The 23,650-nt window shown below is 46.2% G+C and overlaps 1 protein-coding gene across 8 annotated transcripts in view; it reads right to left on the bottom strand.

Moving 5' to 3' along the window:
- TSNARE1 (t-SNARE domain containing 1) overlaps positions 1–23,650 on the bottom strand; it is a 579,510-nt gene that overhangs the window by 1,488 nt on the left and 554,372 nt on the right. The gene's annotated exons all lie outside the window — the stretch shown is intronic.

The raw sequence follows: 23,650 nt of genomic DNA, 5'->3' as shown, positions 1-23,650 counted from the left end.
TCCAGTACACACCAATAAGGTTCAGTCATTGTTTGGGGGTTAAAAGTTAAATGCACCACTATCTTCCACATATATTTCATTCTTATAAAATTCTCAGCATGGTTTACTTTCACACTTCGGGTCAAACTAAACGTTACTTTAAAAACATAGCTAGCATCTACCTCTTTTTTCCTTACTCAAACATAAATGCAGGGGATCTGATCCAGATTGGGATCATAGTGGGGGGGGGACAGGGGGCTTTAACCCTTTGCCACCCCCATTGTCGTCCTAACCCCGATCAGGCTTCCTGCTGCTGCAATTTGGGTTGCCAAAAAAGAATCCATTCATTTTAATATATAATTTTTTCCAGTGCAAATTGCAAGCTCATGTGGCCAAATTTGGATAGTGAGCACAGTGGGGGGCAAAGGGTTAAAGCCCCCTAAACACCCTCCCCCCTATCTAGAGTCCCAATCCAGATCAGGTCTTCCTTACTTTGGAGTAAGGAGAAAAATACAGCTCCTAGCTAGGTCTTTAAAGTAATGTGTAGTTTGAAGGACAATTTGTACAGTCAGCAGAGATGGTGACTGAGGTGATGGTTGAAAAATGGTCCAGATGTTATATCTGACATATACCTGACAGCATCATAATGATGAATGTCACACCCCAGGCTATATCATGAAGTATGTTGGTTTTCAGACTTTCTAACTTGATGGAATGCTTCCACATTTACTCGTCTCCCATGGAACCCATGCACACCATGGAAGATTTGGGGGGCATGTTTTAGAGTGGCCACTCCTTCCCATACAAAACAGTGAATAGGATTGTACCCCCTCCCTTACAGTCTGAAGTGGTACAGCCCACTGTACCACTTCAGAATTCTACCATCTCATTCAGATGCTTATGTCGATCCGACCTTAGATGGTGAGACAGCTGCTCAAGTCAGACATAGTTACTTATTATATATTGTAAATATTTGTACCCTACCTTTCCATTTAAACAATATCAATGATGGTTAGCAAGATAATAAAACAATAACATGCAATTTAAAACACACACACACATGCACGCACACACACTCAAAGCTAAAATGGCAAGGAACAGATTTTACAGATAACTTGCTAGGGTGTTTAAAACAAACAAACAAACAAACAACAAACACATTAACAGCTTAGCAGACCTAATGTCTGCCAAAAGAGAAAGATCTTTGCTTACTAGTGGAAGACCAACACAGTAGGTACAAACCAGGTCTCCGTAAAAAGTGAATACTGCAACCCACTTTGGGAGGCCCTCTCCTGCATCCCAACCAAACTCAGGTCACATGTTGGTGGGACACACAGGAGAGATTCTCAAGGAGATATTAATGAACAGGCAAGCTCATATAAGGGAAGATGTCTTTTTAATATCACAGTTTCAAGCCACATAGGTGTTGAACCTTACTCCCACAAACCAAATCTGGTCTGCTTGGGGTCCCAATCCAACACTCTGGAATTCCTTAGATGGGCACTACCCCTTCCCCTAGCCCCCAGTTTGGTGATTTCCTGGCCTTTGCTATGTTTTCCCCATTTTAAAAGGTTGAAATGCCTCTGTCAGGGTTCCCCTTTTGGCCTGGACATCCTGAGCAACTCCTTAAGGATTTGTTTTTATATGCTCCACCGCCAAAACCAAAAGTACTGCTTCAGACCTGAAGAAATGAAAGTTAACTGGGGAAATGAAAATGAAACTTCACCGGGGAAATGAAACTACTCTTCTTAGGGATACCCCCTCCCCCCCAAAATCTCCAGGCCTCTTGGCCTGACCTTTGTTCTTGCCTCTGTAGGCCTCAAACCTTCACAGCCTCTCTTAAAATATGCTGGTATTTTTGGTGTTTGTGGTATTCTTGGCTCCACCCATCAATTTAATGCAACCCCTGAGAGCTTCTCCAAAATTGAATTTGGCCCTTGGGCTGAAAGAGGTTCAGCACTCCTGATCTGGAGCCTTAGAGGTCATAGGTAGCACTTTGAATTGGTTCCAGAAATGGACTGGAAGCCAGTGAAGTTGTGAAAACAGAAGTCGCATGTTCCTGACAGCCAGCCCCAGTCAAAAGCCTGACCACAGCCTCCTGGACCAGCCGAAGTTCCCAGATGTGTTTCAAAGGCAGCCCCATGTCCTGTGAATTGCAGTAGTCCAACTATGATGTAATTAAAGCACATGTCACCCAGTACTGTTCTCTGCTGTTATTCCCCCAGTACTGATTTTTATGTGGCTTAGGCTGCAATAAAGCAAAGGGAGCCATACAGTCAACACGACAAGGAAGGAAAACAACAACATATTTGGGCCTTTGAAGGGGGATTACATTGGACATCGTATTAATCTAAGAACTACAATCCTGGCTCTTTTTTTATGTAGGCTTTTGTCCCTAGGAAATCTCTAATGCCAAGCTGTTTTTGGTGCAGCTTGCTTTTCTGACAAAAGATCTCTCTCTCTCTTTTGAAAAACCATTCTTCTCCGCATTTATCTGCTGACGTTGTGCTGAAAAATCAATTGTATTTCCCCTTTCTTCTTACCTAAAGCCCTTTTCAATCACTATTGTTATAAGGGGGCTGCAATGTTGCAAAGATAAATAGCTGGTGAGCTCCATTGTCCCTTGTCATAACTGAGCAATGCAAAGAAGGCCGGCTCAGGGGAAAGATGGTAATCAGGCACCTGTATCCGATGTGTTCAAAGTGTGATGGAGGAGGCGCTCAGGCATGCTGGGTATCTGGATGTGTTGATTGTGTGCTACGCAGTTCATTGGCATGGAAACCTTGGCTCAAGTATCCATTTTGGTTCTGGAATCAGCAGCATGGAAAGCTGACAGGAACGTTGATAGAGCTCTGGATGGCCATAGAGGGGCAGAAGCCACAGTGTGTCCATTCTTCATTTATGTCATTAAAGGGAATCATTTCCTGTGACTACAGAAACATGTGAATGCAGGCCTGATTGCTATGAACCCAGGAAAATAATTATGAATTGGCCAGTCCAGAGCCTTGGTGGGAAATATGGCCCAATCCTGAAGCGTCCCCACTTCCTAGACAGGTCAGTAACTTCAGGCAGCACATAGTTGACCTAAAATACCTTATGTTTTGAATACAGGTAGCTAATTATTCTGGTAAAGTGGATGGAATTGGGCTGTAGTGAATAAAGAGTCAATAGTTGTAGGAGGGTATCAGCCTCCCAGTGGCAGTCTAGGAAGAATTCTGGTTGCTGTTAGATGTATGTTGTTGTAAGATGACTGACTGTAAGTTGAAGCTCTAGGCCTCAATTGTGGTTTATATTCAAATACATTGTCCACTCATTCCTTAGGCACTGTGCCTATTATTAGAGAAGTCACTCTTACAACAGTTATCTTATACAGTACTGCTACTGCTGTATAGCCAGCCAGATGTCAATCAATGAAGGGGCAAGAAACCTCCGTGCACTTTCTTTTGATTCCCAAGAGCCAAGCTATTGTTTCCTTTGTTTTGATCCATCCTGAGTCCATCCTATGAGCCATCACGTCCCTTGCACCCTTTGTTTGAACCCTACAATTACCCTGAACTTCAGGCAGAAAGTTGTTCTTTCTGTCTGTTTGCTTGGGCATCAGTACTGTAGTGGCATATTCAGAAGTGCAGGATCCCTTCGTGACAGTCACAGCCACACCCCCTCACAGCCATGCCCCCTTCTAAGATTTTACAGCCTTATAAGATATACAGCCTTAAACTGGGATCCAAGAACAGCGCAGCTGAGAGTAAGGCAGTGGTATTTCAACTGGATATCTGAGAAAAAATGCAGGGGCATTAAAATCTTTTTCACTCACTCACTCACTCACTCACAAAACAAACATTTTAGGTTTACGTAGGGATGGCAGAGAATTTCTCCCCGAAACTTCGGGGGGCTGAGCGCCAACGTGTTCGGCCCCCCGAACAAGTTTCGGGGAGAAATCCTCCACACACACCCCGCACCCCGCACCCCCCCCCCCGGGACGGGACTTACCTTCACCGAATGTCCCTCCCGGCAGCGGGTCCGGCCAGCGGTTCGGCGGGTGTTCAAGCGGGGCGGGAGCGGCAGCCGGTCTTTCGACCGGCTGCCACCGCCGCCATTCCAATAAAAGAAAAAAAAAAACGCCCCTTGATAGGCTACGTGACGATTAACGTAGCCTATCACGGCTAGCGTTGCCCTTATTTTCACCGTAGTCTATGTAAATCTTTACGTAGACTACAGCGACCAAATAAGGAACGGGAATGGTGGCTCCCTATGGGGGCCGCCATTATCCGTACGCGCTTTTTTTTTTTTTTTTTTAAGTCACCCGTGATAGGCTACGTGACGATTAACGTAGCCTATCACGGCTGACTTTGCAGATCTAGCTGTGATAGGCTACGTTAATCGTCACGTAGCCTATCACGGGGGCGTTTTTTTTAAAAAAAAACAAAACAATGGAGTTTGCGGCCGGGCGAGGCGGGAAGCCTCCTCCCCGGCCTGAATTTCGGCCGGGCGAGGTGGGAAGCCTCCCCCCCGGCCTGAATTTCGGCCGGGGCGAGGCAGGAAGCCTCCCCCCTGACCTGAACTTCGCGGGGGGAGCCGCGAAGCGCCTCCCCCCCACCGCGAACAAGCTTCGACGAAAGGTAAGTGCCTTTCGTCCACCCCTAGGTTTACAAAATCTGATACTCTATGGAAGATTCACCCTCTCAACTCAGCCCTCATGGGCAGATCCCTTCTCATTTAAACAGCCCCCCTGCACACTCCCTTAGTGCCCCAGCATTACCCATTAGCTTTCCCTAAGCTCCTTTATTACATCTCCCCCTCCCCCTCCCACAGAAATGTCCACACACCCAGCTGCATTGAACTACACACACACACACACACACACACACACACACACAGAGTGGTGTAATGGTAAATTTGGAAATGCAGGAGCTCATTGTGACAGTTTCCAAGGGCAGTCCAAAAATTCCAGGCAGCTGTGTTGATCCATATCAACAAACCATTTCTAGGAGCTTTCATCTCCACCAGGAGCACATCTTTGGTGAAGTGAATGGGTCTTAATTGCCCATTTCAGACCAAGTCATCCCAAAGACTTTGCATTCCAACATGGAACGATATATTGTTACTTGGAAAATTCATCCCCCCTCCCCCAGCTACAGTGAGGATCACAGCTAAGCTCAGAGGGAATAGGGAATTCTGAGGGGGGATGGCAGATTAGAGTCCCTGCTAATGAAAAAGCACCAGGGCTACATCCCTGCAAGCCCTGACTCCACTACACCACTGCACCACTGTTGGGCATCTCTCACACTTGAGTGTCTTGGCTCTAAGAATAACCTTGGTCTGATTCACTTCTAATATCATTATTTGTGTCTCTTTCCTAGCACAATTCTCCACTCCACATTGGTGCCTATTTCAGATTTCCAAGTCCAGACCCCCCGCCATTTTCTGACTGAAGCACTTTGTTGCTTCATTTGCCCAGAGATATCCATTTACTTGCATACCCAGAGAAAAAGCATTATCCCCCGGTAATACAGCCATTGACTCCAGGGTCCATGAGTGCTGTAGAAATATGGCTAGACCTATAAGGCCTAATGGGCAGTTTGCAATCTCTGTATGAGTTTCTGTCTTTGAATCCAAGGGAGGTTGTCAGACACAGAGCCTAGAAGATTGGAAGTGGCTATTAAATATCTCAGTCTGAGTTGCAACCATTTTGAATCTTATTGGGGATTCTAAGGAGAAGCTCCATTGTCAAGACTCTCCATCCAAATTCTATATTTAAACCAAGTTGTGGTGGCTTCAAGAACCTTAATAACTCATTTGGGGAGGGGGAGTTGAGGAGGAACGGGACGTGAAATCACCTCCATCCTCCTCCTGCTCTGCCAGCAACAGCCCAGCAGTGCATAGGATTTTTGGAAGCCTCCAAGCTCCCATCTAAGGCTTCCATCTAATGGGCAGCAATCCCATAGGATTGGCTTGGCCCTAAAGCTGAGAAAGCAGGGGATAGTCTATGCTCATAGCATTTTCCTACCTATTTGTAACCAACCAGGAAGTAAAATCTTTCAGGTTCCCTTTATTCTGAACCCAGGTAACTATAATCAGCTCTGCTCCATTTATTCTCCATTCCTGGTGGTTGTTGTTTTGCAAAATTTGCAAAAATCAAGTCTATGGCTTCAGCTATTGGGCGGTATAGAAATGAAAATGAATGAATGAATGAATGAATGAGCTTGAGTTAATTTCCCCTGGTTTGAAGTAGCTATTCCCCATTTTGATAGCATGTGGTGCAAAAATCTACTGTGTGCGCACCGTACCTCTGGTAAAAGTACCCTCAGGCTTGTGTTTGCCATTACGCACGTACATGAGAACGAGGTCATGTGACAACAGTTCAAAGCAAGGGCAGATTAGACATTTAAATAAATACATTAAAAATACCTATTCTGTGCTGGGTCAGGCCTGTTACATCTCACCTCTGTCCTACTTGAACTGAGAACATATCCTGGACAACACCCCACACTCCACATTGCCGGGGGGGGGGGATTGGTAGTGGTGAGCAATCTACCTATCATAGAATCGTAGGTTTGGAAGGGGCCTGCAAGACCATCGAGTCCAACCCCCTGCTCAATGCAGGAAGCCTGATTCCCAGGCGGTGTCCCATCCAAGTACTAACCAGGGCTGACCCTGCTTAGCTTCTGAGATTAGATGAGATCAGGCGCATCCAGCCCTAGTTTGGGCAGTAAACAAACTTCTCCCACTAATCGTTTTCAAACTGTCCGCTCAAAGCCGCTCAAAGGCTATCAATGGCTACTACTCTTGATGGCTATGTGCTGCCTCCAGGACCAGAGGCAGTGAGCCTACGTGTACCAGTTGCTGGGGAACATGGGTGGGAGGGTGCGGTTGTGCTCATGCCCTGCTTGTGGGTTCCTGGTTGACAGCTGGTTGGCCACTGTGTGTACAGAATGCTAGACTAGATGGATCCAGCAGGGCTCTTATGTTCTTTTGCCTCCCCCACATAGCAAATATTACAAAGCAGCCAGAGCTATGAGACTTCAGGGAACCTTGTCTGCTGCATAGACAGTTTCATTATACAGTATAGTCACTAGGTGGCACTGGACGTAGTTTTGGGTGGAGACAGGTGTTTCCTGTTACTATTGTGTTCTTGTTTGAGAGAAACAACAGAGTTCTTGTTGAGCTCCATGACTGGTGTGTCCTCTAAGCCTTCTACAACATCCACCATTCCTGGCCTTTTCATTGATGAAGCCCTGATAAGCTTCTGAGGAACTTGGAGGCTTCCTGTCTGTGCAGCTGGAAAGTCACTAGACTGATCGTTTGATGGTATTAGTATCCTGCCATGCCTCCAAACTGGGAAATTGGATACAGCTCTATGTAGCTCCCATTTACGTATTTCAAAGGGTTTACTTTAAGTAGGATTACCATTGGATTAAACTGGTAGGATTGTTTCATTTTATCCTGGCAGCCACCCTAAGAGGTATATTACACTGAGAAGCCATCAGTTGCCCAAGTAGTGCTGGGTCCAGGTTTTGGAGGGACCTTGGGCAAGAAACCCTCATTTGCCTCCCCCTCCCTCAGTGAGTCTACCTTCTTCCCAGTATTGTTTCTGGCTGCTGTTTCCTCCTCCTCATCATTGCTACCAGCTGCTTACTTGCCAGGCAGAGAGCCGGTGACCAAGTAGGCAGTAGCATCTGCTGCCCCTCCTTCTCACCGCTACTGCTGTCCTGGCCAGAGCAGGAGAAGGATGAACAAGCAGGTTGCAATGGTAAAAAAAGAAGAGCGGGTCCAGGGGGTTCTTGTTAGTAGGCCCCATGCTGAGGTGTGGGCCCTTGGGAGATGCCCAGCCATGCCTACCCTTGACAACCCGTGCCCAAGACCAACCAGTGATGTTTACAGCTGAGCAGGGATTTAAATTAAACCAGAATAGCTATCTTCTTTCCCAGAACCAACCTGGAGACAATAGCAATTGAACCTGGGTTCTTCTGAATGCAAACCATGGGCTATCCCTGCCATATCTACAGTTCTATCCCTAAAAGGTCCAGAATGGCAGAGAACATCCCCAGCCAACCTCAGCCTGTCCCTTGCTGTTTCTCACTTTATAGGACCTTGGGTGGAACCATACAACTGTAGCAGATCTTTGACCATTATACACTGTGTACTTCCTTGTGATTAAATAGCAAGCAACATTTTGGAATTCAGGGGCTTATTTTCATTGCCAAAACACTCTCCTCATTATGACAAACCTGCCTGTCCTTAAATACTTCTCCGGAGTAGAGTGATACATTTATTGGAGGGTGATTACAATTTTCTTTTGGCCATTTAACTTCTCCAAAGCCAATCTGGCTTCATAATGAGCCATGACATTATCTCCTTGACAGCTCCACCTCAACCCCACCCCCCTCCATCTTCTAGTCCTGGAGGAACTCATCAAAGAAAAGACTGGAAAAAGCTTTGGCTCTTGGCTAATTTGGACATCAGTTGAGTTTCCATATGTGACTGGAGATCCAAAGAGTTCCTCTACATAAGATAAATGGGACATTTGATTCCCCCACTCCCCTTGAACTAGACTTGCCATCCAATTTTGCCAGAAGCTAAATGTCAAAGCTAATTTGCAAAAATCCTGCTTGGATGAAAATTCTCATGTGTGGATATTCTTATAGCGGCAGCACATTTACAATTTATAATTAAGATTTATATAGTATTTTAAAATGTTGAAAGCATTTATTTATTCATTTATATTATCTATACATAATCCTTACAACAACCTTGTAGGGCTGCATTATTAAGCCCTATGATGCACATGGGGGAGAGAGGGGAAGGCTGACTGGAAGTGGCAAACTTCTTGGTTCATAGCTCATTTTCTTAGTCACTACGCTATACCGACTCTCTTCTAAAGGAACATTTCTGAGTAGCGATGGAGAAGTAGGGTTCAGAAATGAACTCCCCCAGTCTGGAAATGCCCAAACCATTGTGAGCTGAACCCACACACACCCTTCCAAATAGCGCTTCAGCTCATAATGGCTCAGTAATGACTGACAGTTTCTCTCATCCAGAACTTTCACAAGTACATTTTTAAAAAAAAATCCTCCTGGCTCATTGATCAAGAGAAATAAAGCCGCATCAACAACTATATAATAAACAAACAAACAACAACACTACGCCAGTTCCCAAAGTTAAACCAAGGGTTATTTCTAAGCTGTTCCTCAGACTGCAGACTCTGGGAATCTTTTTTTTTTTTCATTCCTCCACACCCATTTACTAGGAGGAATATAACAACTACAATTCCCAGAGTTCCTGTGGACAATGGAGGGTTTAAGCATACTGCTGAGAAGCCTTCATTGCAGAGAGCCAGAAACTCATGGAATGCCCTTGCCTTTGTTGCGGGTTTCCTTCCTTCCCTTTTTTTTTTTGAACTTGTGTATGGAGAGGGAAGGTTTTTTTTTGAACCTGTTTATGGATTGGCTGCGGTGGCTTAGTGGTTAAGATACTGAACTGCAGACTGGAAGGTCGGCAGGTCAACAGTTCGAGACCCGAGTGCTGCGTGACGGAGTGAGCTCCCGTCTTCAGTCCCAGCTCCTGCCAACCTAGCAGTTCGAAAGCAAGAAACTGCAAGTAGATAAATAGGTACCGCCTCGGCAGGAAAGGTAACAGCGTTCCGTGCACCTCGGTGTTCGGTCATGCCGGCCACATGACCACGGAAGCGTCTTCGGACAGCGCTGGCTCTTCGGCTTAGAAACGGGGATGAGCACCGCACCCTAGAGTCGGACATGACTGGTTGGGGACACCTTTACCTTTATGGAGAGGGAAGACCCTATATATTAATGGTGACATTTCCAAGTGCTGGACCAAAACAGTATCACTCATGCGCAAGAAGGAGGTATCAGCATGCGTGGGGGAACCTCCAAATGCGTAGAGTACAAAAACCCAAAATAGCTGAATGAAGACTGAGCATGTCCAGTGGTATGAAAATGTCTTTTGGGGAGGGGACAACAAGAAATGGAGGGGTTGATTGAAACCTGCATAGACGCACACCACACTGCAACAGTTTGTTGCTGATCCTACTTGAAAGCACAATAAATCCCACTGGTATATTTTTAGCCTCGCTGCCTTGTCTTGCAGAATGGATAGCCTCGAAAGGGTTGAGGTTACAAGTGGCAACAGCCTTTGGACTCCATCTTGGAGCCTCGGGGAAAGAGGAAGGTCAAAAGCACAAGACGGGCATGGTCTAACTCCAAGTGATGTTAAACAGATGGTGTCGGACAGTCAAGGAAATTGCTTGGCTGACTCTGGCGATGATGCGCTCCCTTCGCAGTTTAAGCTGCATTACTTCTGCTTAGCAGTGAGAGCCAGCCTCGTTCTTGTATTTATTTTCAACAGATGAGCTGTGCTGCCTGGAGGGCCTCTGAGGTTGTTATCTTAATAGCGAGTAATCTGTGCAGGCAAAAATGAGAAGTGGAATCGAGGCACCCATGGCTCCCTCCTGTTGCCTGCCAGTATGAATCCTGCTCTAGAAGGTCTTTGATGCTCTCCTTCATCCCAGAAAAAGTGGCATCTGGCAAAAGATTCCAAATGAGATCATCTTCAGGGCTGTTGTCGAATTTATGGAGAAAACTGCTTCATGGGGGACAGTAATCCTTCAGTGCTGTCGGAGCTAAGGGTATACGAAACACTTACCTGGTTCCGCTGGGGCCATCTGCGGCGGGGGGGAGGTGCTCTGTCCCCCCCCCCGGAATCCTCCCCGGCTGGCTCCACTCTGCAGCAACTCCACGGAGCTGCCAGCCAGGGCCAGCCACAGCCGGAATTCCAGCCGCTGCCGGGCTGTTGCGGCTGCAAATGACGGCCGCTACGCCGGCCGCCATTTGCGTGGCTGCCAACTGTGATAGGCTACGTAAGTATTTATGTAGCCTATCATGAAAAAGGCAGCTGCGCAAATGGCAGCCGCTACGATGGCCGCCATTTGTGGCCACAGCAGCCCGGCAGTGGAGGGAATCCAGTCCCCTGGATTCCCTTAATTTACCCAATACCCCTTTAAAGACAGCTGTCTGGAGGACTCCTCTTTGGAGGATGACCTGGAGCCCCGTGAGCAGGGCTAGTATCAATGGGGGGTAAAGTCAGGCAGCTGATGAGGGCCCACACCCCATCAGGGGCCCACTGATGAGGTCACCCTGGAGTTACTCCACCTCTTCTCCATTGCAAGCTGCGTGTTCAGCTGCCTCTTGCTCTGACCCAGACAACAGTGGTCGTGAGAAGGAGGAGCAGGAGATGCCACGGCCTGCTTGCTCCCTGGCTCTCTGCTTGCCAATCAGGCAAATGGTAGCAAGAATGAGAAAGAGGGTGAGGAGCAAGGTGAGAAGATGGTGAGAAGGTCAGCTCACTGAGGGAGGGGGTCCATTGTGGTTTCTTGTCAAAAGACGTGCAAAAACCTGGAGCTGGCACTGGAATCAGGGACAGGTTGCTCCTGCCAGCGGTCTGAACTGACCATTTGCAGAGGCCTTTTGAAATTAGGCCAAGGGCCACACGTGGAACTAAGGACAACAGTTGTCCATCCTTGATTTAGTTAATGTAAAGTACACATGCAGTGGTTACATTACAGCCCAGTAATTCTCAAGAATTCCTATTAACATTTCTCATGTATGTCAATGAACATAAAGCAACAGGGAGACCTGTTATTGCAATAATTTTATTTATTTTATTTATTTATTTATTAAATTTATTAATCGCCCATCTGGCTGGTCACCCAGCCACTCTGGGCGATGTACAACACACCATAAAACAATTTAAAACAATAAAATTCTACCATAATTTTTTTTTTAAATACCCTAACCCACCCCAAATGCCTGCCTGAACAGCCACGTTTTTAATGCACAACGGAAGCTCATTAAAGAGGGGGCATGACGGAGTTCCCTAGGGAGGGAGTTCCACAGAGTGGGGGCCACCACAGAAAAGGCCCTCTTATCTTATAATTGAGCGTGTGTGTGTGTGTGTGTGTTTGTGTGTGTATATATATATAGATATATATAGATATATAACACCAGTCTTTCTAGATGCTAGACTGGTCTGCCGGGCATGATAGAAACTACCTATTCTCCCCCCACCCCCCCAAAAAAAAACTTTCAGCAAATAAGGTGATAAGTAAAAGTTGTTTCATCAAATGTTGGAGGGGTGTTGTGCCATCTCGTTATTTCTTTTTAACATTTCTCTCTTTAGCTAGTAAAAGTCATGAATATATTTGGTATTCCCACATATTTTCATGGATTTCAAAGTGTATGAGTTGCCCAACTAACTTACAGAGTTTTCCACTTGTTCATTTCCACAGTGATAACCTAACAATACACGTCCCCAGTTTATAAGGTGGGTATCCGATGTCTGGATACTTTGGACCTCCCAAATGAAGGAAGCGGACAGACTGGAGAGAAGGACCTCAAGGCAAGTCCTGCTTGTCTTGCTGAAGACGCCTTGCCTCTCCCAAGCCCCCAAAGTAGCAGGGACCAAAGGCTGCAACTGTGCATTCTCCTCATGCTCCAAGTGAACATTGGCAAGAGAGACCCTCAGTTGCTGGAGCTGATAGTGGGTCTGAAGGGTCACAAGCAGCTTAATGGAAGCGAGCCTGCCTCTGAGCCAAATTCACTACACCCCCGATCCTTCAAAGGGCAAGACGTTGCCTCTTCATTATTGAAAAGATCAAGTTGTGTATGTGTGTGAGTAGGGGTGGGGGAATTTACTTTCAAGTACTTGAAAGGCTGTCACAGAGAGGAAGGCCAGGATCTCTTCTCGATCATCCCAGAATGCAGGACACGGAATAATGGGCTCAAGTGACAGGAAGCCAGATTCCGGCTGAACATCAGGAAAAAATTCCTGACTGTGAGAGCAATACGACAATGGAACCAATGACCTAGGGAGGTGGTGGGCTCTCCCACACTGGAGGCATTCAAGACGAGGCTGGGCAGCCATCTGTCAGGGAAGCTCTGACTTGGATTCCTGCATTGAGCAGGGGGTTGGACTCGATGGTTTTGTAGGCCCCTTCCAACCCTACTATTCTGTGATTCTATGATCTATGATTCTAAGGTGTGCCCTCTGAAGTGCTGCCTCTGAGCCCCATTTCTCCCCCCCCCCCAGCAGTTTAAACAGTGGGTAGAGAATTGGTCTTAAAGCCCAATACGGCAATACCGCCCTTCCAAATGCATCCTTTAAACCACAAGGAGAAATGGCCCATCACAATGTAAGGTATGCTTATGTTATGTTGTAAATGGAAGGATGTTTTGAATTGTTAAATCATTGCCCTTGCAGTAAGATGCCTGGAACTCTTCAGAGATAAGGCAGGGCATAAATGTATCTTAATAAACAAATGAACAAATTGTGCATGATTGCATGCAAAAGGTCCCAGGTCAGGTCCCTGCCATCTCCAGCTCCTTTTTGCTCTGATTGTCTTCTCGCTGTTAATCTGGTACTGAAAGGGTTAACAAAGAGTAAAGATGGCTGATTTGATCTGGGGGAGGCCTACAAGAAGAGCCCCTGGAAGACCCCAGATTCGTAACCAGCTTTATATTCCAGACTCTTGACCCCTGGGCGAGAAGACCGTGATGTTTGATTGTATGCTAAATGATATTATTTCACTAACTGAGACCCTAACTGAGATTTTGCAAGACTGTCTTTGAAGAAAGGAAAAAAGAATGCAGCTGTCTTTACAAGTGGCTTCACAGAGCTTGCTCAAGGCCACGACGTGCTGGCAGAGCGTCTAAGTGAGATGAACAGCAGAACTGAGCATGCTCAGAGGCCTACTGAGAGGAGGAAAAGTACTGTTCTGTTTTGACATCTCGTAGTGTACACCTGCTGATAAGAGAATGTCCTTACTCGATGCTAGTTGGGTGGGGAAGTGTAACCCTGAGCAGGAGCGACAGCTAGGAGATGTTTGGGCAGATATGACCAAAAATGGCCAAAGATGACCGGGAGTTCAAAGAAGATATACCAAAGAGAAAGGCGTCAGTCAAGATTACATGCCCAGATGGCAGACTTTGGGTCATATTTTGGGACATTTCAAAGTAACCCATTTGTAATGGTGCCAGACACCTTCCCCAGACAGATGAAATTGTGGGAGATAGATGAGACACCTTGCTTCTGATTGGTGAGCAAATGCTCTAACCACGTGCACCCCATTTTTATTGGAAGCTGATCATCTCATTGCTCCTTGGGCCCCACCTTTGACCAGAGCAGGGGTATAAAAGCCCAGGGAATGGGAGCTCTGAGGTGGTTCTTTGTTGCTCTGGTTCCTGCTGCTGCTGCAGTGCTGCTACTCCACTTCCCTCTTTCTGCTGTGCCACCAGACCCAAGGATTTGGGTAACTATGGACCTCTTTAGACTCCTAGACTTTGGAACTTAGGATATTTTCTGAAAGTAGTAGAACTTAGAACTATTTCTGGGTTTAGGACTTAGAGTATTTTCTAAGCTTGAGACTTGGAAGTTCTTTCTGAAGAGGGGATTTGGAATCCCATCTTCAGAGGTGGCAGATGGAATCATTTCCAGGGCTTTCCATTCATTCTAACTCCTACCTCTATTCTTCATATGCCTAGAGGAAGAACTTAGTAATGCTTTAGCATAGCTTTTGTATTCAAGTAAGGAGCAGGAGGAGGTAACAGGAGGGTTAACACTTAGTTTAGGTTGTTTTGGTTTAGCTTTGAACCACAAGTAGTAAACAGGAGTAAGTTGGAAAGAGGAGTCATAACCATGTTAGAAGCTCAAGCCGTTATCTTATTGGCCAGGTTCATAATACAGCTTTGGCAATTGCAATTCTTTTGATTTCACTTCTATTTTTGTCACATTCTCTTTCCCTGTAATTGTGGGGAGAGTTTCTAATGCTCATATCACCACCATGACACTTTCTTTATTTTGTATTTTCCTGAAATAAAGCCTTGAATAGATTTCAGTGTACAATCTCGTCTGTAGTGATGTTTACCTGTTGGGATTAGCTTGGTTACCCACTTAATTAAGCATGAAAGAATTAAGCATGAAAGAATTAAGCATGAAAGAGCAACTTAAAAACAGCTGGGCAGACACTACCTGTTGTCAGACCAGACAGCACTGTGGTAGCTGGACCAATGTTCTGTCTCAGCAGAAGACAGACTCATATGTTCATATATATGACATTTATTTTACATTGCCTGTCTTAACTCTGAGCCCTTGAGGCCAGCCCATACAGGTAAAGTTTTGCTTACCCATGTTCACTCTTGGAAGTCTATGATGCTGCAAAAACAGAGAATTCCATCACTGGGGAGGAGGACATCATGAATTGCCTCTCTCTGTGCCTTTGCTGTCTGAGCCTGACACAGAGATGATCTGCTGTGTCTGGGGATTTTCAGAAAGTAGTCTATGCCCCCCTCCCTGATGCTCTTTTCCTCTCCCCAGTAAACAAATAAATCAAATAAAAATGTAACACATAATTTATTTGTTGTAAAAATAATGATCCGTTTTCCATTTTGTCCTGCGTTGGTGGAAGAGACAGATGAGAAGAACAGCCCTGCTGGAGCTGACTGAAAGTCAATCTAGTCCAGAATCCTGTTTCCCAGAATAGCCAGCCTGATCCTATTCTAACAGCCCTCTTCCACTGTCACCTCCCGCTCCCCCAGCAAGCCTTATCCAAAGGTATACTGTCTCTGAAGATGGAGGTTCCATATTGGAAACATGGCTGACAGTCATTGACAAGTGGGTCTTGTAAAAGAACATTGCAATGTGGAGTGCTCCTGTGCAGGATACCCCCATCCATTTCCCCTCCTTCCCCTCCCCTTCTGAGACTCTTTTGCTAGACAGGCAAAGATCACCTCCACCGCTCTTTCCACCCTGCCTAGGATGACTATGTGCCTCTGAGCTCAGAGGCTTATGATCATTGCAATAGGACTGAGCCCTAACCCCTTTTTAAAGTCATATAAGCCAGTGGCGATCTGCACGTCTTGTGACAACTGAGTACTACAGTGGAGTATGCATTTTGTGAAGATGTCCTTTCTTTGTCCGTTCTGAATCTCCTTGCAATCCGTTTAACTGAATGACCCCATGTTTTAGAAGGAATAGGAATGGATGCGTCTGGCTTTGTCGGGCGCTCGCCGAGCTGCTGTTGCCACCTGCCGCTACTCGCGGTGCCATGTGAGCTTTGTTGTGGCCTGGCTAGGGCCTGACAAAGCCGTGGGGCTGCCTGTCCTCCCTAGTGGGCCATTATTGTGTACAGCTATGGTGGCTTACCCTTCATGGATCACTGCCTTGTTGTGGCGAAGGGGCTTGCGTAACTCAGTGAAGCGATAAGCTATGCTGTGCAGGGCCACCCAAGACGGACAGGTCATGGCAGAGAGTTCTGACAAAATGTGGTCCACTGGAGAAGGAAATGGCAACCCACTCCAGTATTCTTGCCAAGAAAACCCCATGGAACGTATCACAAGGCTAAAAGATATGACGCCGGAAGATGAGCCCCTCAGGTCGGAAGGTGTCCAATATGCTACTGGGGAAGAGCAGAGGGTATTTCCAAGTAGCGCCAGAAAGAGTGAAGCGGCTGGGCCAAACCCGAAAGGACACTCAGCTGTGGATGTGTCTGGTGGTGAAAAGAAAATCCGATGCTGTAAAGAACAATATTGTTTAGGAACCTGGAATGTCAGATCAATGAATCAAGGTAAGCTGGAGGTGGTCAAACATGAGATGGCAAGATTGAACATCGACATCTTGGGAATCAGCGAACTAAAATGGACAGGCATGGGCGAATTTAATTCAGGTGACCATCATATCTACTATTGTGGGCAAGAATCCCTTAGAAGAAATGGAGTAGCACTCATAGTCAACAAAAGGGTGGGAAAAGCAGTACTGGGGTACAATCTTAAAAATGATAGAATGATCTCAGTACGAATCCAAGGCAAACCATTCAACATCACAGTAATTCAAGTCTATGCCCCAACCACTGAGGCCGAAGAAGCTGAGGTTGATCAGTTCTATGAAGACCTACAACACGTTCTAGAACTAACACCAAAAAAAGACGTCCTCTTCATCATAGGGGATTGGAATGCTAAAGTAGGAAGTCAAGAAATCACCGGGATATCAGGCAGGCATGGCCTTGGTGTACAAAATGAAGCAGGACAAAAGCTAATAGAGTTTTGCCAAGAGAACTTGCTGATCATAGCAAACACTCTTTTCCAACAGCACAAGAGGCGACTCTACACATGGACATCACCAGATGGTCAATATCGAAATCAGATTGATTATGTCCTTTGCAGCCAAAGATGGAGAAGCTCCATACAGTCAGTAAAAACAAGACCTGGAGCTGACTGTGGCTCAGATCATGAGCTGCTTCTTGCAAAATTTCGGCTTAAATTGAAGAACGTCGGGAAAACTACTAAACCGTTCAGGTATGACCTAAATCATATCCCTGATGAATATACAGTGGAGGTGAGGAATAGATTTCAGGGATTAGACCTGATAGACAGAGTGCCTGAGGAACTATGGACGGAGGTCTGTAACATTGTTCAGGAGGCAGCAACGAAATCCATCCCAAAGAAAAAGAAATGCAAGAAAGCAAAGTGGCTGTCTGATGAGGCTTTACAAGTAGCTCACGAAAGAAGGGAAGCGAAAAGCAAGGGAGAAAGGGGAAGATATACCCAACTGAATGCAGAGTTCCAGAGAATAGCAAGGAGAGACAAGAAGGCCTTCTTAAGTGAACAATGCAAAGAAATCGAGAAAAACAACAGAATGGGAAAGACTAGAGATCTCTTCAAGAAAATTGGAGATCTCAAGGGAACGTTTTGTGTCCCTATGCTTCCTATGAGAGGGTAGACTGTAGCACTGCAGGTAGGGGATGCCATTCTTGAATGCTCCATAAAATACAACCTTCAAGGTTTTTTCTTCTTCTTTAAGAACACATCAAGGATAAAGGCTCTAGCCACTTTGTGATATCCTAGTTTTCTATTTGTTAAAACCATTCCAAATATAACCCCCCCACCAGCCTGCCCCACCTGCAGTTTGGCACAGTCCTATCCATTCTACAAACACAAGAGTTCTATCACGCATTCAGCCCCACTCTACTGCATGTGTAGACCACGTCTGTGTCTTGCTTGTCCACTTATTTCAAAGAGGCTTCTAGAATCAACAGTCACCCAGTATCATAATGTGAGAGAGCCTTCAAGGAAATCTGGGACTAGTTATGTAGCAGTTTCTGTGGGAAACCCTCACAGAAACCCCAAATCAGTAAGAGCCAGCGTGGTGTGGTGGTTCAGGTCTTGTACTGGGACTGGGGAGACCCAGGTTCTACTCCCCACTCAGTCATAAAGCTCATTGGGTGACTTTGAGCCAGTCACTGACTCTCAGCCCAACCTACCTCACAGAGTTGTTATTGTGAGAATAAAATGGAAAGGAAGAAGGCTCATGTGTGCCACCTAGGGATCTTTGGAGGAAAGGTGGGATATAAATGTAAATAATAATTCCAGTATCACAACATCCCTATGTTTCAAATACTGATATTCCAGGTCTGAGTATGACCTGTCAAAGTACATTCCCAGAGATCTTTGCACTGGGAACTTCCAGTTGCTGAGGCTTTGGAGATCTCTTCAAGAAAATTGGAGATCTCAAGGGAACATTTTGTGCAAAGACGGGCATGATAAAGGACAAAGAAGGCAGGGACCTAACAGAAGCAGATGAGATTAAGAAGAGGTGGAAAGAATACACAGAAGAACTATACAGGAAAGATCTGAATGTCCCTGATAGCCATGATAATGCGGTCACTGAACTTGAGCCGGACATCCTCGAGAGTGAAGTCAAGTGGGCCTTAGGAAGCATTACTAACAACAAAGCCAGCGGACATGACAGTATTCCAGCTGAGCTATTTAAAATCCTAAAAGATGATGCTGTTAAAGTGCTGCACTCAATATGCCAACAAATCTGGAACACTCAACAGTGGCCACAAGACTGGAAAAGGTCAGTTTACATTCCAGTTCCAAAGAAGGGCAACGCCAAAGAGTGTTCAAACTACCGTACAATTGTGCTCATTTCTCATGCCAGCAAGGTGATGCTCAAAATCCTACCAGCTAGACTTCAGCAGTATGTGAACCGAGAACTACCGGAAGTACAAGCTGGGTTTTGAAGAGGCAGAGGAACTAGAGATCAAATCGCCAACATTCATTGGATCATGGAGAAAGCAAGAGAATTCCAGAAAAACGTCTATTTATGCTTCATTTACTATGCTAAAGCCTTTGATTGTGTGGATCACAACAAACTGTGGCAAATTCTTAAAGAGATGGGAGTACCAGACCACCTTACCTGTCTCCTGAGAAACCTGTACGAGGGTCAAGAAGCAACAGTAAGAACCGGACATGGAACAACCGATTGGTTCAAAATTGGGAAAAGAGTACGACAAGGCTCCATATTGTCACCCTGCTTATTTAACTTATATGCAGAGTACATCATGAGAAACACCGGGTTGGATGAATCACAGGTCAGAATTAAGATTGCCAGGAGAATTATCAACAACCTCAGATACGCAGACGATACCACCCTAATGGCAGAAAGCAAAGAAAATCTAAAGAGCCTCTTGTTGAGGGTGAAAGAGGAGAGTGCAAAAGCTCGTTTGAAACTCAACATTAAAAAATCTAAGATCATGGCATCTGGCCCCATCACTTCCTGGCATATGGAAGGGGAAGAAATGGAAGCAGTGACAGATTTTACTTTCTTGGGCTCCAAGATCACCGCAGACGGTGACTGTAGCCATGAAATTAAAAGACGCTTGCTCCTTGGGAGGAAAGCTATGGCAAACCTAGACAGCGCTGTAAGAAGCAGAGACATCACCTTGCTGACAAAGGTCTGTATAATCAAAGCTATGGTTTTCCCAGTAGTAATGTATGGCTGTGAGAGCTGGACTATCAGGAAGGCTGAGTGCCGAAGAATTGATGCTTTCGAACTGTGGTGCTGGAGAAGACTCTTATGAGTCCCCTGGACTGCAAGGAGGTCAAATCAGTCCATCCTAAAGGAAATCAACCCTGAGTGCTCATTGGAAGGACAGATACTGAAGCTGAAGCTGAAATATTTTGGCCACCTAATGTGAAGAGAAAACTCCCTGGAAAAGACCCTGATGCAGAGAAAGACTGAGGGCAAAAGGAGAAGGGGACAGCAGAGGATGAGATGGCTAGATAGCATCACCAATGCAATGAATATGAACTTGAGCACTCTTCGGGAGAGAGTGGTAGGGGTGGACGAAAGTCACTTACCTTTTCTCGCAGCTTGTTCGCGGTGGGGGGGAGCGTGTCGCTGCTCCCCCCGTGAAGTTCAGGCCGGGGGGGGAGGCTTCCCGCCTCGCCCGGCCGAAATTCAGGGCGGGGAGGAGGCTTCCCGCCTTGCCCGGCCGAAATTCAGGCCGGGGAGGAGGCGCCTCGCCTCGCCCGGCCGCGAACGCGGAAGTAAAAAAAAAAAACGCCCCCTGATAGGCTACGTGATGATTCACGTAGCCTATCACGGCTAGATCTGCAAAGTCAGCCGTGATAGGCTACGTGAATCGTCACGTAGCCTATCACGGGTGACTTTAAAAAAAAAAAAAAAGCGCGTACGCGAATGGCGGCCCCCATAGGGAAAGACCGGCTGCCGCTCCCTCCCCGCTCGAACACCCAACGAACCGCCAGCCAGACCCGCCACCGGGAGGGACATTCAGGGAAGGTAAGTCCCGTCCCGGGGGGGGTGCAGGGTGTGGGGGGGTGCGGAGGATTTCTCCCCGAAACTTGTTCAGGGGGCCGAACACATTGGCGCACAGTTTCGGGGAGAAATTCTCCACCATCCCTAGAGAGTGGAGGACAGGAAGGCCTGGTGTGCTATGGTCCATGGGGTCACAAAGAGTCGGACACGACTTAACGACTGAACAACAACAACAAAAGCATGAGTAGCAACCCGGTCCCTTTGCCCCCTCTGGCATTGTGAGGGAGGTCTTTTTGGGGAAGGAAAGGAGCAGTGCCTCCTGGGGTGGGGGAGCAGCTGCAGGAAAACTTGGGGAAAGTGCAGTGGTGTGCTGGTAGGTAAGAATTTGAAACTGAAATTTCCAAATTTTAGAAAGAAAGCCCCAGCTTTCTCTGACAATTCTATGAAAAAGCTCAGGAAGAATGAGGCTGGTCTGAATTGAGATAATAGAATCATAGAATAGTAGGGTTGGAAGGGGCCTACAAGACCGTCAAGTCCAACCCCCTGCTCAGTGCAGGAATCCAAGTCAGATCATCCCCGACAGATGGCTGTCCAGCTTCATCTTGAATGCCTCCAGTGTGGGAGAGCCCACCACTTCCCTAGGTAAGGACTTTGCCCATCTCCACTTTTCAAACAAAGCTCCAGCTCTTCCTCCCATTTCCCACTGGATCATTGGAATTAACAATGAAATTCCACTTTCCAAAAGCCCTTCTACATTCAAATAACAAACACACAAATAGCTGTGCATTTTGAGTGGCTCTCCATAGTTGTCTCCTTTCTACCTCAGGCTGCGCTACACCTCCACCATATGGCACTTTAATGGATACTAGCTATGGGAAACCTTTTTATTGTTAACAGATGGGCAAGTACTGTTTTCAGGCAGTGGAAAGAAAAAGGGGAAAACAACAAGATAGACAGAGACAAATGTAAAGGGAAATGCGCTGAATGCAAGCACTAGTGTTCTAAAGCCTGCTTCAGAATTTTCTGAGCATGCTTAGAATCTGATCTTGCCTGGTTCCAGAGTCCATGGAGGATTCAAAGCATGTTCAGCTGAGCTTGTGAAGATTACCCCCTTCAGACCTTCAGCCTCACATTGAGGCCTTGGCACATTGAGGATGGAGCCCGGGGATGGGGGCAGGGGTGGATATTAGAGTAAGGCCCGTGCATGCATTGTTCGAATGCATGAAAGGAAAACCTCTGACGGGGAGCTTGAGTGTGTGTGGGGTTGTGGTTGCACCAGGCAGCTGCACACTCAGCAATCCAGGGGCTGGAAGTCAGATATAAATTGGTTTGGGATCTCTCTGCATAGACCCCAATGTGCAAAGGTTCCTATGCAAATGACATCAAACCCATTGGGTGTGCTGAGGGGGCAAATCTATCCAGCACAATCCCCATTAGAGCTGCATCAGCCAACTCTTCAACGGATTGTAGGGACAGGGCTGAAATTCATCCAGTTTGCATTTTCACATGAACTTACCTAATGTCTCACTTGTGAACCAATGTGTGAACCCAAACTCAGTCACACTTAGAAATTCACACTTTTCCACATTCTTCGATCAAGTTCTACAGTCAAAAAAATACGTATATTAGGAGAAAGTGCACACAAAAATGAAGTGGCCATAGTCACACATGCCTTAATTACATCCCGTTTGGACTACTCTAATGCACTCCATGTGGGGCTTCCTTTGAAAACTGCTCAGAGACTTCAGCTGGTCCAGAATGCTGAAGCCAGACTGTTGACCTAGGCCAATTACAGGGAGGCAAAGACTGCTAAAGTCCCTTCTCCTTACTTTTCTGCCAATGCTCCTCCTGCCTGTTGCTCAAGAGGTTGGTGGTGGAGTGCAGGGCTGGAGGCAGTGAATTGCCAGAAAAATTTGATTCACGATGAACATTTGGCTGTTATTATTTTAATGAGTCTTAGGGCCTTTTCCTGGGAACCAAATTACAAGTTGGCTCCATAACTGCTCATTTTTGCTGGAGATCGTCATCGTGCTGGAGCTGGAGCACCTCAAAGATGCCATGAGCTAAACCATGAAGGGACACCCAAGACGGGAAGGTCATGGCAGAGAGGTCAGACGAAATACGATCCCTGGGGAAGCTAAGGGCAACACACCCCAGTGTTCTTGCCGTGAAAACTAAATGGATCAGTACAACCAGAGATATGTCGGTATACCATTGGGAGATGGGACTCCCAGGTCTGAAGATGGTCGAAATGCTATTGGGGAGGAACAGAGGATAAGTTCAACTAGCCCCAGATGCGATGACGCAGCTAGCTCAAAGAAAAAAGGACGGTGCTGGTGGTGAACGACGAATCCGATGTTCTAAAGATCAACACACCATAGGAACCTGGACTGTAAGATCTATGAGCCAGGGCAAATTGGATGTGGTTACTGGGGAGATGTCAAGATTAAATATAGACATTTTGGATGTCAGTGAACTGAAATGGACTGGAATGGGCCACTTCACATCAGATGACCACCAGATCTACTATTGTGGACAAGAGGACCACGGAAGAAATGGAGTAGCCTTCATAATTAATAATAAAGTGGCTAAAGCAGTGCTTGGATGCAATCCCAAAAATGATAGAATGATCTCAATTCGAATTCAGGGTAAGCCATTTAACATCACAGTGATCCAAATATACGCCCCAAGCACAGATGCTGAAGAAGCAGAAGTAGATCAGTTCTATGAGGATCTGCAGCACCTACTGGATAATACATCAAAAAGAGATGTTATTTTCATTACAGGAGACTGGAATGCTAAGGTGGGTAGTCAAACGACACCTGGAATTACAGGCAAGCATGGTCTGGGAGAACAAAATGAAGCGAGACATAGGCTGATAGAATTTTGCCAAGACAACTCACTGTGCATAACAAACACTCTCTTCCAACAACCTAAGAGACGACTTTATACATGGACTTCACCAGATAGTCAACACCAAAATCAGATTGACTACATCCTTTGTAGCCAAAGGTGGCAGACATCTATACAGTCGGTAAAAACAAGA

This window comes from Heloderma suspectum, chromosome 4 (genome assembly GCF_057233095.1).
Source record: "Heloderma suspectum isolate Gila_16-S chromosome 4, 16-S_ref, whole genome shotgun sequence".
NCBI classification, from domain to species: domain Eukaryota; kingdom Metazoa; phylum Chordata; class Lepidosauria; order Squamata; family Helodermatidae; genus Heloderma; species Heloderma suspectum.
This window is presented reverse-complemented; position numbering and strand designations above follow the sequence as displayed.